Raw genomic sequence first — 13,659 nt, forward strand, 5'->3', positions numbered from 1 at the left:
AAAATGCACATGTATGCAAATAAGTTTGTATAAGAAGTTTATTTAGTCGTTCAGTCTTCTCACTTGTCTGTGGGAAGAAGCTGTCTCTCAGCCTGGTGGTTCTGGCTCTGATACTCCTGTATCTCCTTCCAGATGGAAGCAGCTGAAAGATGCTGTGGGCAGGGTGGAAGGGGTCTTCAATGATTTAGTGAGCCCTATCTTTTTTTAAAAGGTCTAGGTAGATGTGTCAAGGGGGCAGGGAAGCCACCCACCCATGATCCTCTCTGCCGCTCTTATGGTCTGGTGGATTGACCTCCGATCCATTTCTCTGCAGCAACTGTACCACACTGGTGCAGCCGGCCAGGGCGCGCTTGATAGAGCTCTTGTAGAAAGTTGACGTGGCCCCCTTCAGTCTTCTCAGGAAGTGCAGTCGATCTTGTGCCTTCCTGACGAGCGAGATGTGTGACTAAGTAGGTTAGGTCACTTCGTAAGTGGATTCTGAGGAACTTTGTGCACTCTCCTCATGACAGCTGGCGTTTTCACTTCTGTTAAGTTTCCTGCTTGTTCTCTGGCCAACCACCAACAGTGGTCACTTGAGCATAAAAACATAGGAACTGAAATAAGTATTTGTTCAATTAACCCCTTCTCCCTGGATTCCTTTAATAGCCTGTGGATTTGTGCCTTAAATATAATCAGCAATTGATCCTCCAAACTCATTTATGATTTTTTTAGTCATGTAATGGCACAATCAAAGAATTTTGCTGCTACACAGCCAGTCTGAAAAAGAATGTGCAGGAATTTGAGTCAATTCCTGCACAATTTATACTGCAGGACTTCTCCAACTTTTTGGAGGTGTTACAAGCCCAAAGGACACCAAAACCCAGCAGCAATAGACATTCACCAAGACAAGTGGCTTTCAAAACAAAAGTTAATTTTAATCAACTTCAAACATGAAAATAGAATCAAACTTTTACTTATGCTATACTCTATATTAACCCAAATTACCCCTTTCTAATTCTAAGCACGTGTATGTTATGTGTGTGGATTTAAGAAAAGTTATTTCGTTCACAGTTCAATCTCACTTCTCCTTCTTCCAAGTTCTCTGGTTGCAGGCACTCACCATACTGTGCACAGAATTTAACATGTATAAAGTTCACCAGGCTTGGCGCTTGAAAGGTAAATGTTTACCACTCAGGAAGGTTCTTGTAGGGATTGCAGAGAGAGATATTTGTTGCTCCAGGATTTCCACAACTGAGGCACCACCACTAGTCAGCTCAAGGTCTCGCTGATGAAATTTGACCCATCAGGGTCTTTCAGAAGGTAACCTCTTTCTTCAGACTACCACAGAGTTCCATTCCTTCCTCTGTTTCAAGAGAAACATCAGACAAATAGCACTTCCAGCCATCGACTGCTCTGGAACTTGCTTTCATCAGTTTCAAACAGTTTTTCCTGAATTGCACTTTTCAATTACTTGTCAGTGTCCCACACACTGACTGACTGAGCTGTTAACTCTCTCTCTTTACTAATTGAAACTCCAAAGAGAGCATGTGACTCATGTCTTGCAAAACCCCCACATTCTCCAGCAAATAACAGGAGTTCTTCTTCTCAAGTTGTTATCTTAGGTGGGGAGAAGTCAGGTGATGGAATAGTGGCCGGAAGGGTAAAACCAGCCCTCCCAGAAAAGTCAAAAAAAGACAAAATTCAACAAATATAAAATACAAGAAATAGAAGATAAAGTTGCAGAAAAGAGAAAGAAGATGGCTCCCAAGAAGAAAAAAGTAAAAACAACAATAAAAAAGAAGGAACAGGGAGCCATAATGGCGAAGAATGTCCATTCTCTGAGTTGGTGCCGGCCCTACGGACTCACGACTCCCCGACCGATGGACTGCAAAAATGGCTCTGTAAACCAAATAAAATGTGCAACTGCGCAATCAAAGGCAAAAGAAAACACCGAAGGGAGGAGGGCTCAGCCGAAGAGCGGGCAACCATGGCACGACCAGCTGAGGGACGCCCGACACCAGGGCTCTCAGCTGGAAGATGAGGAAGGCAGCAGGAGAGGGAGTGAGGTACCAGGTGAGAAAGAAAGTTGGCGGGCTGAATGGCAAGAAGAGCAGCAGCAGCAGGAGGCCCGACAGATGAGCAGCCCAGAAGGGAAGGCCCGACAAAGTGATGCAAGCAACTCATCAAGAAAATCAGAAGAGATACAGATACAAAGAAGAGAAGAAGAAGACACAAACAGGTACAGACACCGAAGAAGAAGACCTTCACAGAGAAATAGAAGGTAAAACAGATGGACAGAATATAGATAAAGTTTTTTTTGAAGAACAAATGAGAGCAGTAAAAGAATGGTTATCATTAGAATTTAGTGCAATTAAAAGAAAAATGAAAAGAACAGAAGATAAAATGCAAAGATTAGAACTGGTCATGACAGAAATAGGGAAAAGAGTAGAAAATGTGGAAGAACGAGAAACGGCTGTAGAAATGGAAGTAAATGACTTAAGAGGAAAATTGGAAGAGAGTGACAAAAAAATTAAAGAGACACAAGAGTTGTTACCTCAGAAAATTGATATGTTGGAAAATTATAGTAGGCGAAACACATAAAAATAGTGGGCCTGAAGGAGGGTGAAGAAGGCACAGATATGTAGAAAATAATAAAAGAATGGATCCTGAATGTCCTGGGAACGACAGAAATGCAGGAAGTAATGGAAATAGAAGGGCACAAAGAGCTCTAGCTCCAAAACCGAAACCGCAGATACATCAAAAACCAAGATCCATCATAGTAAAATTTTTGAGATATACGACATGAGAAAATATACTGGAGCAGGCAAGGAATGAAATTAGAGAAGATAATAAACCATTGGAATACAGGATCAAAAATTTTTTTTTACCCAGACACAAGTATTGAATTCTTAAAGAAGAGGAAAGACAGCAAAATCGATCCTTTGGAAAAAAGGTTATTAAGACATCCAGCCAGGCTTAAAATATTTATACCCGGGGAGCAAAACAGATGGTTCTCGGATCTGGAGGAAGCACAAGAATTTGCAGGACAGAAGGAGAGTTGAAGAGATGTAATAAGAATGAAGAATGGCGATAATGTATATAAAGATGTAAAAACAATGTATATGTAAAGAACTAAAGAGGCAAAAGAGATGGGAAGGAAGGAAGTAAGGGTGAAAAAAAGGAGAGCTTTGTTATATGTGTTTTTTAAAAAAAGTTTTCTTTGGGGGTAGAGAATAACCGTCAGTGCGAAATCAATTGACGCTTGCGAGCAAGATCACAATCCAAACGAAAAGGGGAGTTGTGGTTGCCCAGCAAGGGATAAGGGACAACTCAGATGGGGGGCATTTGGGGTTAAGGTAATATTGGGTGTGGGAATTGGAGTATATTTTAAATGTGTTGTCATAGATGGAGTTTAAAAAGGGAAAACTGAGAGATGAAAAGGGGGATGGAGGAGGTGAGGAAGCGGAAATGAGGTGTAAACAAGATATAAGATGAAAAAAGAAAAAATAGATATAGCATTTGTGCAAGAAACTCATCTAACTGAAGTGGAACATAAAGAGAGACTGGGTAGGACATGTAGCGGCAGCAAAGAGAGACTGGGTAGGACATGTAGCAGCAGCATCATATAATTCAAAAGCTAGAGATGTAGGCATGTTAATAAATAAAAATGTACCAATCAAAATAGAGGAGGAAATAATAGATCCAGCAGGGAGGTATGAAATGATAAAGTGTCAGATATACTCAGAATTTTGGAATTTGTTCAACATATATATGCACCTAATGAGGAGGATCAAAAGTTTATGTAGGATACTTTTTTGAAGATTGTAGAGACACAAGGACATATATTGATAGGAGGGGATTTTAACCTTAAGTTGGATCCAATGTATGATAAAACTGGACAAAAGACAAGCAAAAAGAATAAAGTAGCCAAATCTATAGTTAAATCAATGCAGGAAATGAAACATATGGATATATGGAGGAGGCAACACCCAAAAGAGAAGGAATATTCATATTATTTGAGTAGGCATATTCAAGGGAGAGTTAGGAAAACTGAGTATAAAGTTAGGCTACTATCAGATCATTCACTCCTGTTATTAGCAATAGAACTGGAGGACATCCTACCAAGAACATATAGATGGAGGTTAAACTCCCTGCTACTTAAAAGGCAGGAATTTAGAGAGTTTATTGAATGCCAAATTAAAACATATTTTGAAATAAACACAGAATCAGTGAAAGACAAATTTATATTATAGGACGCAATGAAAGCCTTCATTAGAGGACAGATAATAAGTTATGTAACAGATGAAAAAGGACTACAATTGGGAAATAGAGCAGTTGGAAAGGGAGATAGTAAGTACAGAAAAGGAACTAGTAAAAAGGGGTGATATAACAAAAAAGAGAGAATTGGTGGACAAAAAAATAAAATACAAAACTTTACAAACCTACAAGGTGGAGAAGAACATAATGAAAATAAAGCAAAAGTATTACGAACTGGGAGAAAAAACACATAAAATATAAGCCTGGCAACTTAAAACAGAACAAGCTAAAAGAACTATTGGGATGAAGGAAAAAGGACAAAACAAATTACATTTAACCCAACAGAGATTAATGAAAACTTTAATGAATTTTATTAACAATTATACCAAATTGAGAACAAGGGGAAAGATGATAAAATAGAAGAATTTTTAGCTAAAATTAAACTCCCGAAATTGCAAGAAGAGGAACAAAACAAACTGATAAAACCATTTGAAATGGAGGAAGTACAGGATATATTAAAAAAAGCTGTTGAACAATAAAATACCAGGAGAGGAGGAATTCCCAATAGAATTCCATAAAACATTTAAAGAGTTATGAATTCCTCCTCTCCTGGAAGTAATGAACCAGGTAGAAGAAACACAAAACTTGCCAGATTCATGTAAGACAGCAATAATTACAGTAATACCAAAGACAGGGAAGGATCCATTAACACCAGCATCATATAGAACAGTGGTTTCCAACCTTTTACTTTGAACTCACATACCACTTTAAGTATTCCTATGCCATAAGTGTTCTGTGATTAATAAGGGATTGCTTAAGGTGGTATGATGGTGGAAAGAAAAAGTTTGAAAACCGCTGTTTTAATCATTCCAAATTGATTTGTTATGAGCACGATTTCATAACTCCAAAGGAAATAGGCCAATGACAATTTTTCTCAAGCAAAATATTTCAGTAATAATTGGGTCAAGAGCAGTGATTCTCAACCTTCCTTTCCCATTCACATACCACCTTAAGCAATCCCTTACTAATCACAGAACACTTATGGCATAGGGAATACTTAAAGTGGTATGTGAGTGGAAAGTAAAAGGTTGGGAACCATTGATGTAGACCAATATCTCTACTTAACTCAGATAATAAGATAATAGCGAAATTATTAGCAAACAGATTGGCCGATTGTGTACCAAAAATAGTAAAACAAGATCAAACTGGATTTATTAAGAAAAGACGAACAACGGACAATGTCTGTAAACTTATTAATCTAAGTTCAAGGAAATAAGAAGCCAACAGTGGCTGTTGCTTTAGATGCAGAAAAAGCCTTTGACAGAGTAGAGTGGAACTATTTATTTAAAGTATTACAGAGGTTCAATCTACCAGAAAAATATATTAATTGGATTAAAGCATTGTATAATGGACCATAAATGAATATGTATTGAGCCAATTTAAATTAAGTAGGTCAACTAGACAGGGATGTCTATTATCCCCCTCATTGTTCGCCTTAGCAATAGAACCATTGGCAGATCTGATAAGAACAGAAAATAAAATAAAAGGGATAAAAATAAAGGAGGAGTATAAAATCAGCTTATTTGCAGATTACATCATAGTATAACTAACAGAACCAGAAATATCAATAAAAGAATTACATAAGAAATTGAAGGAGTATGGAGAAATATCGAGGTACAAGATCAACGCAAATAAAAGTGAAGTGATGCCAATGAGTAATGCAGATTATACAGAATTTAAAAAAGAATCACCATTTAAATGGCAAGCACAAGCAATCCAATACCTCGGTTTCAGGTTAGATAATAACTTAAGCCACTTGTACAAACGAAATTATCAGCCACTAATAAAGGAATTGCAGGAAGAGTTAGAACATTGGAAAGAATTACGGCTAATGTTGATAGGGAGGGTAAATTGCATTAAAATGAATGTTTTCCCAAGGATACAATACTTATTTCAATCGTTAACAATTCCCTTAACCGAGAAATTCTTTAATGAACTAAAGAGAATAATAAGGAAATTCTTGTAGAAAGGGGGGAAACTGAGGTTAGCCTTAGATAAATTAACAGAGAGGTATAACCAAGGTGGTTTGCAGTAACAAAACTTTAAAAATTATTATAGAGCAACACAATTAAGGTTTTTTTCCGATTTTTACCAGACAAGGGAAAAACCAGACTGGACTAAGATAGAACTAGATAAAATAGGGGAGAAGGTACCAGAACATATACTTTATAAGTGGGATGAAAAGCTGGTGCAATATAAAAGCTCACCTGTATGGCATCATTTGCTTAATATATTGAAGAAGATCCACTTAGAAAGGAAAAAAACTAATTACCAAATACCAAAATTATTATTGACACAAAACCCATTAGTCCCTTTTACAATAGATAACCTTTCCTTTAGAGAATGGGAGAAAAAAGGAATCAAAAGAATAGAAAATTGTTTTTTGGGAAATACTTTATTAACATTTGAACAGTTGAAGTACAAATATGGAATAACTCATGGTACAATGTTTGCATATCATCAACTGAAAGCTTATTTAAAGGATAAATCGGGAAACAGATTGAAATTACCAGAAGGACGCAGCTTTGAATATGTGATTACAGACACAATGATAATTAAAAGATTTATAACGAACATGTACATTAAGCTGCAAGATAAGGAAAATGATGAAATAAGCTATAAACCTAAACAAAAGCGGGAAAAGGATTTAAACATAAAGATAAAAAATGAAGCATGGGAAAAGTTATGTTCGAGGAGTCACGTGATGGAGTAGTGGCCGGTCAGGGAATTCCAGCCCTCTCCGGAAAAGTTGAAAAAAAACCGCACAAAACACAAAGGTACAAAAATAAAAATTAAAACAAAGTAAAAATAAAGGTGAGAAGAAAATGGCAGTGAAGAGAGAAAAGTCGAAAACAATGGGAAGGAAAGAAGATGAAAGAACGTCGGAAGAAGAAGGTGAAGGCCTTACCTATCCGAGGAGGCCCGCTGCAGAGAGAGAAGCCCGCTCCCTAAGGTCAGTGGAAGTCCCGAGATCGGGACTACAAAAATGGCTCACGGAGCCGAGAAAAAGTACGCAACCGCGCATGCGCATGAAAAAAAACATACTGACGGGAGGGGGGAACAGCTGCGGAGTCGATCTCCACAGCTGAGAGAGACACCTGCAACACAGCAACAGGTGCAGAACATGGAAAATAACAACAACAAGAAAGAAGAGGGTAAAAAGGAAACAAGGTCAACCCAGAGGAAGAAGAAGAAGAACAAAGAAATGGAAGAAGAAGAGAAAGGCAAAACAATGGATATATCTTTTTTAAAGAATATATGGAATCAGTGAAAGAATGGCAATTACAAGAATTTAATGAGATAAAAAGAAGAATTAAGAGTGCAGAAGAAAAAATGAATAAAATAGAAATCGTCATATCAGAGATAGGAAAAAGAGTGGATAATGTGGAAGAACGAGAAATAATCGTAGAAATGGAAGTAGAGGACTTAAAAGAGAAATTAGAAGAATCTAATAAAAAAGTTAGAGGCACATGAGCTGTTAGCTCAGAAGATAGATATAATGGAAAACTATAATAGAAGAAATAATATAAAGATAGTGGGCCTTAAGGAAGATGAAGAAGGCAAGAATATGAGAGAATTTATAAAAGATTGGATCCCCAGGGTCCTAGGAAGACCAGAATTACAGGAAGAAATGGAAATAGAGAGGGCACATAGAACATTAGCCCCGAAACCACAACCGCAGCAAAAACCAAGATCCATTTTAGTAAAATTCTTAAGATATACCACAAGAGAAAATATATTGGAGAAAGCAATGAAGAAAATAAGAGAAGACAAAAAGCCACTGGAATACAAAGGTAAAAAATTTTTTTTCTATCCAGACATAAGTTTTGAACTCCTGAAGAAAAGGAAAGAGTTCAATACAGCAAAAACGATCTTATGGAAAAAAGGATATAAATTTATGTTAAAGTACCCAGCGGTACTTAAAATAGTTATTCCAGGGCAACAAAACAGACTATTCTCGGATCCAGAGGAAGCAAGGAAATTTGCAGAACAACTACAAAACAAGCAGAGAGATGAAGACAAGTAATGAGAGTAAAAATGACCACGAACTATATGTGTGTGTGTATATGGGTATATATATATATAAATGTGTATATATAGATAAGAATTAATAAGGGAATGAAAGGGAATAGAGGGAATAAGGAGGGAATTAAAAGAGTGACCTTTGTTATATATGAAAATTGAAATCTTTTCCGTGGGGGGGGCTGGGTGGGGAGGAGTTACGGTCACTGCAAAATCAGTTGACGCTTGCGAGTGAATTCGCAAATCCAAATGGAGAGGGGAGATGTGGTTGCCCGACAAGGGATAAAGGGCAACTCAGGAGGGGGAGGGGAGAATGGGGTTAAAGAAGTTTTAAATAGGAGAATAAGGAAAATGTTTGATGTTTTAGAAATGTTGTCTTATAAAGTGTTCAAAACAAGAAAGCAGAAATGGATAAGAAGGAAAGGTGATGATGGAGAAACGGAAAGGGAAGATAAACAAAGTATGAAATGGCTACGTTGAACTATATGACATTAAATATTAATGGAATACATAACCAAATCAAAAGGAAGAAACTGCTATTCTTGGAGGGATGTCCTCTAACTCTATTGTCAATATCAAGGGTGAATGGTCTGATAATATTCTAGCTTTATATTCTGTTTTTCTTACTCTATCTTGCATACGAGCTGATAACAGAAATAGGTCTATTCTTGAGTATGTTTTATGTCTACCCGAATGATATGAATATTCCTTTTCCTTTGGGTGTTGTTTCCTCCATATATCCAAAAGTTGCATTTCTTGCATCGATTTAATTATAAATTTGGTTACTTTGTTCTTTCTGTTAATTTTTTTTCCCAGTTTTATCCATATTTGAATCCAAATTAAGGTTGAAATCCCCTCCTATTAATATGTTCCCTTGCGTATCTGCTATCTTCAAAAAAATATCTTGCATAAACTTTTGATCTTCTTCGTTAGGTGAATATACATTGAGTAAATTCCAAAATTCTGAATATATCTGACATTTTATCATTACATATCTCCCTGCTGGATCTATTATTTCCTCTTCTATTTTAATTGGTACATTTTTACTAATTAATATAGCTACTCCTCTTGCTTTTGAATTATACGACGCTGCTGTTACATGTCCTACCCAATCTCTCTTTAATTTTTGTGCTCCAATTCAGTTAAATGTGTTTCTTCCACAAATGCTATATCGATTTTTTTCTTTTTTCAGTAAATGCTACTTAAAGGGCAGGATTTTAGAGAGTTCATTGAAAGACAAATTAAAATGTACTTTGAAATAAATACGGAATCAGTGAAAGATAAGTTTATACTATGGGATGCAATGAAAGCGTTCATTAGAGGGCAAATAATAAGTTATGTAACCAAGATGAAGAATGACTACAATCAGGAAACAGAGCAGTTGGAAAGGGAAATAGTAAATATAGAAAAAGAATTAGCAATGAAGGAAGATACAACTAAAAGAAGAGAATTGGCAGATAAAAAAATAAAATATGAAACACTACAAACATATAAGGTGGAGAAGAACATAATGAAGACAAAACAGAAATATTATGAACTAGGGGAAAAAATGCATAAAATTCTAGCATGGCAGCTTAAGACAGAACAAGCTAAGAAAATGGTATTGGCATCAAGGAAAAAAGACAAACAAATCACATATAATCCAACGGAGATTAATGAAAACTTTAGAGAATTCTATGAACAATTATACCGAACTGAAAACGAAGGGAAAGAAGGCAAAATAGATGAATTTTTAACTAAAATTGAACTACCAAAATTACAAATAGAGGAACAAAATAAATTAACAGAACCATTTGAAATAGTAGAAATACAAGAGATAACAAAAAAACTACCAAATAATAAAACACCAGGAGAGGATGGATTCCCAATAGAATTCTATAAAACATTTAAAGATTTATTAATTCCTCTCCTCCTGGAAGTAATTAACCAGATTGATAAAACACAAAGCTTACCAGATTCATGTAAAACAGCAATAATTACAGTAATACCAAAGCAAGGGAAAGATCCACTTGCACCAGCGTCATATAGACCAATATCATTACATAACACAGATTATAAGATAATAGCTAAACTATTAGCAAACAGATTAGCAGATTATGTACCTAAAATGGTAAATCTAGACCAAACTGGATTTATTAAAAAAAGACGGACAACAGAAAATATTTGTAAATTTATTAATTTAATTCATGCAGTAGAAGGGAGTAAAGCGCCAACAGTAGCAGTTGCTTTAGACGCAGAGAAGGCCTTTGACAGAGTAGAATGGAATTATTTATTCAAAGAATTGCAAATATTCAGTTTACCAGAGAAGTATATTAATTGGATTAAAGCATTATATAAGGGACCATTGGCGAAAGCGACATTAAATGGATATATATGAAAGCAATTTAATTTAAGCAGATCAACAAGGCAGGGATGCCCACTATCACTCTTATTGTTCGCGTTAGCTATAGAACCACTAGCAGAATTGATAAGAACAGAAAATAATATAAAAGGGATAAAAATAAAAGACAAGGAATATAAAATCAGTTTATTTGCGGATGGTGTTATAGTATACTTAACAGAACCAGAACTATCAATAAAAGAATTATATAAGAAATTGAAGGAATATGGAGAGGTATCGGGTTACAAGATTAACGTAAATAAAAGTGAAGCAATGCCAATGAATAATGCGGATTTCTCAAAATTTAAGAAGGAATCGCCATTCAGATGGCAAATGCAAGCAATAAGATACCTAGGTATACAAATAAATAAAAATCTCGGCCAGCTATATAAACTCAATTATTATCCACTAATGAAAAAACTACAGGGCGATTTAGAGCATTGGAAAGATTTACCACTAACACTAATAGGAAGGATAAACTGTATTAAAATGAACATTTTCCCAAGGATACTATACCTATTTCAGGCATTGCCAATACACTTGACAGAGAAATTCATCAAGTAGTTAAAGAAAATAATAAGGAAATTTTTATGGAAAGGGGGAAAACCGAGGATAACACTAGATAAATTAACAGAATGATATAAACAAGGAGGCTTACAACTGCCAAACTTTAAAAATTATTATAGAGCCGCACAATTAAGATACCTATCAGATTTTTATCAAACAAGGGAAAAGCCAGATTGGACTAGATTAGAACTAGATAAAATAGGGGAAAAGATACCTGAACACATATTATATAAATGGGATAAAAAATTGGTACAACGTAGGAGTTCTCCAGTATTACATCATCTGCTCAATATTTGGAAGAAGATTCATGTAGAAAGGAATAAAACAAATTACCAATTACCAAAACTAATAATGACGCAAAATCAGTTACTCCCTTTTACAATAGATAACCTTTCCTTTAGAGAATGGGAGAAAAAAGTGATCAAAAGAATAGAAAATTGTTTTTCAAGAAATAGATTATTATTCTTTGAACAAATGAAGGATAAATATAATATAACTCAAGATACAGTGTTGGCATATTACCAATTGAGATCCTACTTGAAGGAGAAATTAGGAAGCAGTCTGAGGTTACCAGAGGGAAGTAACTTTGAATATGTGATTACAGATACAATGATAATCAAAAGATTTATAACAAATATGTATATTAAACTGCTAGAAAAGGAGAATGAGGAAACAAATGGTAAAACTAAACAAAAATGGGAACAAGATTTAAATATAAAGATAAAGAAGGAAACATGGGAGAAGTTATGCTCTGGAACGATGAGAAATACAATAAATAAGAGGTTACGTATGATACAATATAACTGGATACACAGGCTATACATTACACCTCAAAAGTTAAATAAATGGGACCCATCAGTATCTGACAGATGTTTTTGTTGTAAAAAAGAAATGGGAACAATAATTCATGCAATCTGGACATGTGAGAAAGTAGAAAAATTTTGGGAAGGTCTAAAGCAGATATTAAATAAAATTACAGAAAACAATATACCAAAAAACCCAGAGATCTTCCTCCTAGGTAACATAAAAAACAAAGAATTTGGACTTGATTTGGATGGTGCACAAAAAAGATTTGTTAAGATAGCTCTAGCCGTAGCAAAAAAATGTATTATGTCAACCTGGAAATTGGAAGAAAATTTGAGAATACAACAATGGTATATAGAAATGAATAAATGTATTCCATTAGAAAAAATAACATATAATTTAAGAAATAATATTGAAATATTTGAACAAATATGGGAGCCATACATGAAACACAATAGAGAAAACCTACCGGGGACATCTACCACCTAAATTAACGAAAGGAGAAGGAAATTAAAAGAATTGACTCAGTGGAATTTCTTGTTTATTTTTATTGAATGACAACATTGTTTGACTGGTTTAATGTATCTTAGATTTTGTACTTTAAATTAATGGGGGGGAGGTAGGGAGGGTGGGATGGGAGGAGTGGGGGGGAGAAAAATGACACTATATATTTGAAAAGGAAAATGTATGTATCTTGGTCAATGTGGTTTATGGTGTGAAAAATTAAAAAAATTAAAAAAAAAAAAAGGAAAAGTTATGTTCTGGAACTAAGAAGAATACAATAAACACAAGGTTATGCATGATACAGTATCATTGGTTACACAGGTTATGTATCACGCCTCAAAAGTTAAAAGAATGGGATCCAACATTATCAGATAGATGTTTTCGCTGTAAGAATGTAATGGGAGCAACAGTGCAATTTAGGCATGTACGAAAGTGAAAATGTTTTGGGAAGATCTAAATCAGATATTAAATAAAATCACAAAAAATAACATAACAAAAAATCCAGAGATCTTTCTTTTAAGTAACATAAGAAGTAAGGAATTAGGCCTCAAATTGGATAAAGCACAAAAAAGATTTATTGTGATAGCCTTAGCAGTAGCAATAAAATGTATAATGTCAACCTGGAAATCAGAAGAGAGCCTGAGAATACAGCAATGGTACATGGAAATGAATAAATGTATTCCATTGTAAAAAAAAAAACATATAATTTAAAAAATAAAGTCACAATGTTTGAAACCATAAATGGAACATAACAGAGAGAGCTTATCTCGAACCTCCACCCCCTAAAATGATAAGACGACTTGTATCAGTGTGTAAAAGTAGATGAACCATTTTTCTTGTTTATTTTTCATTGTGTGAAGACATTGTTTTATGGTTTTATTGTATATGTTGAATATTTATTGGTTTTAGTAGGGGGAGGGTAGGGGGGATAAAAGGGAGAAAATGCCACTGTGTATATTTAATGAGAAACGTTTGTATATATTTTGGTTGATATGGTTCATAGGGAGAAAAATAAAAAAAAACTATATAAAAAAAGTTGTTATCTTGGGTAAACAATCCAGGAGTGACCTTTCTTTGCACTCTCG

General features: G+C 35.0%; 1 protein-coding gene across 4 annotated transcripts in view; it reads left to right on the forward strand.

Annotated features, from left to right (window-relative positions):
- Nucleotides 1-13,659, forward strand: part of LOC138754496 (serine/threonine-protein kinase PINK1, mitochondrial-like) — a 36,427-nt gene that overhangs the window by 7,910 nt on the left and 14,858 nt on the right. The gene's annotated exons all lie outside the window — the stretch shown is intronic.

The sequence above is a fragment of the Narcine bancroftii genome, chromosome 2 (genome assembly GCF_036971445.1).
Source record: "Narcine bancroftii isolate sNarBan1 chromosome 2, sNarBan1.hap1, whole genome shotgun sequence".
Lineage (NCBI taxonomy): Eukaryota > Metazoa > Chordata > Chondrichthyes > Torpediniformes > Narcinidae > Narcine > Narcine bancroftii.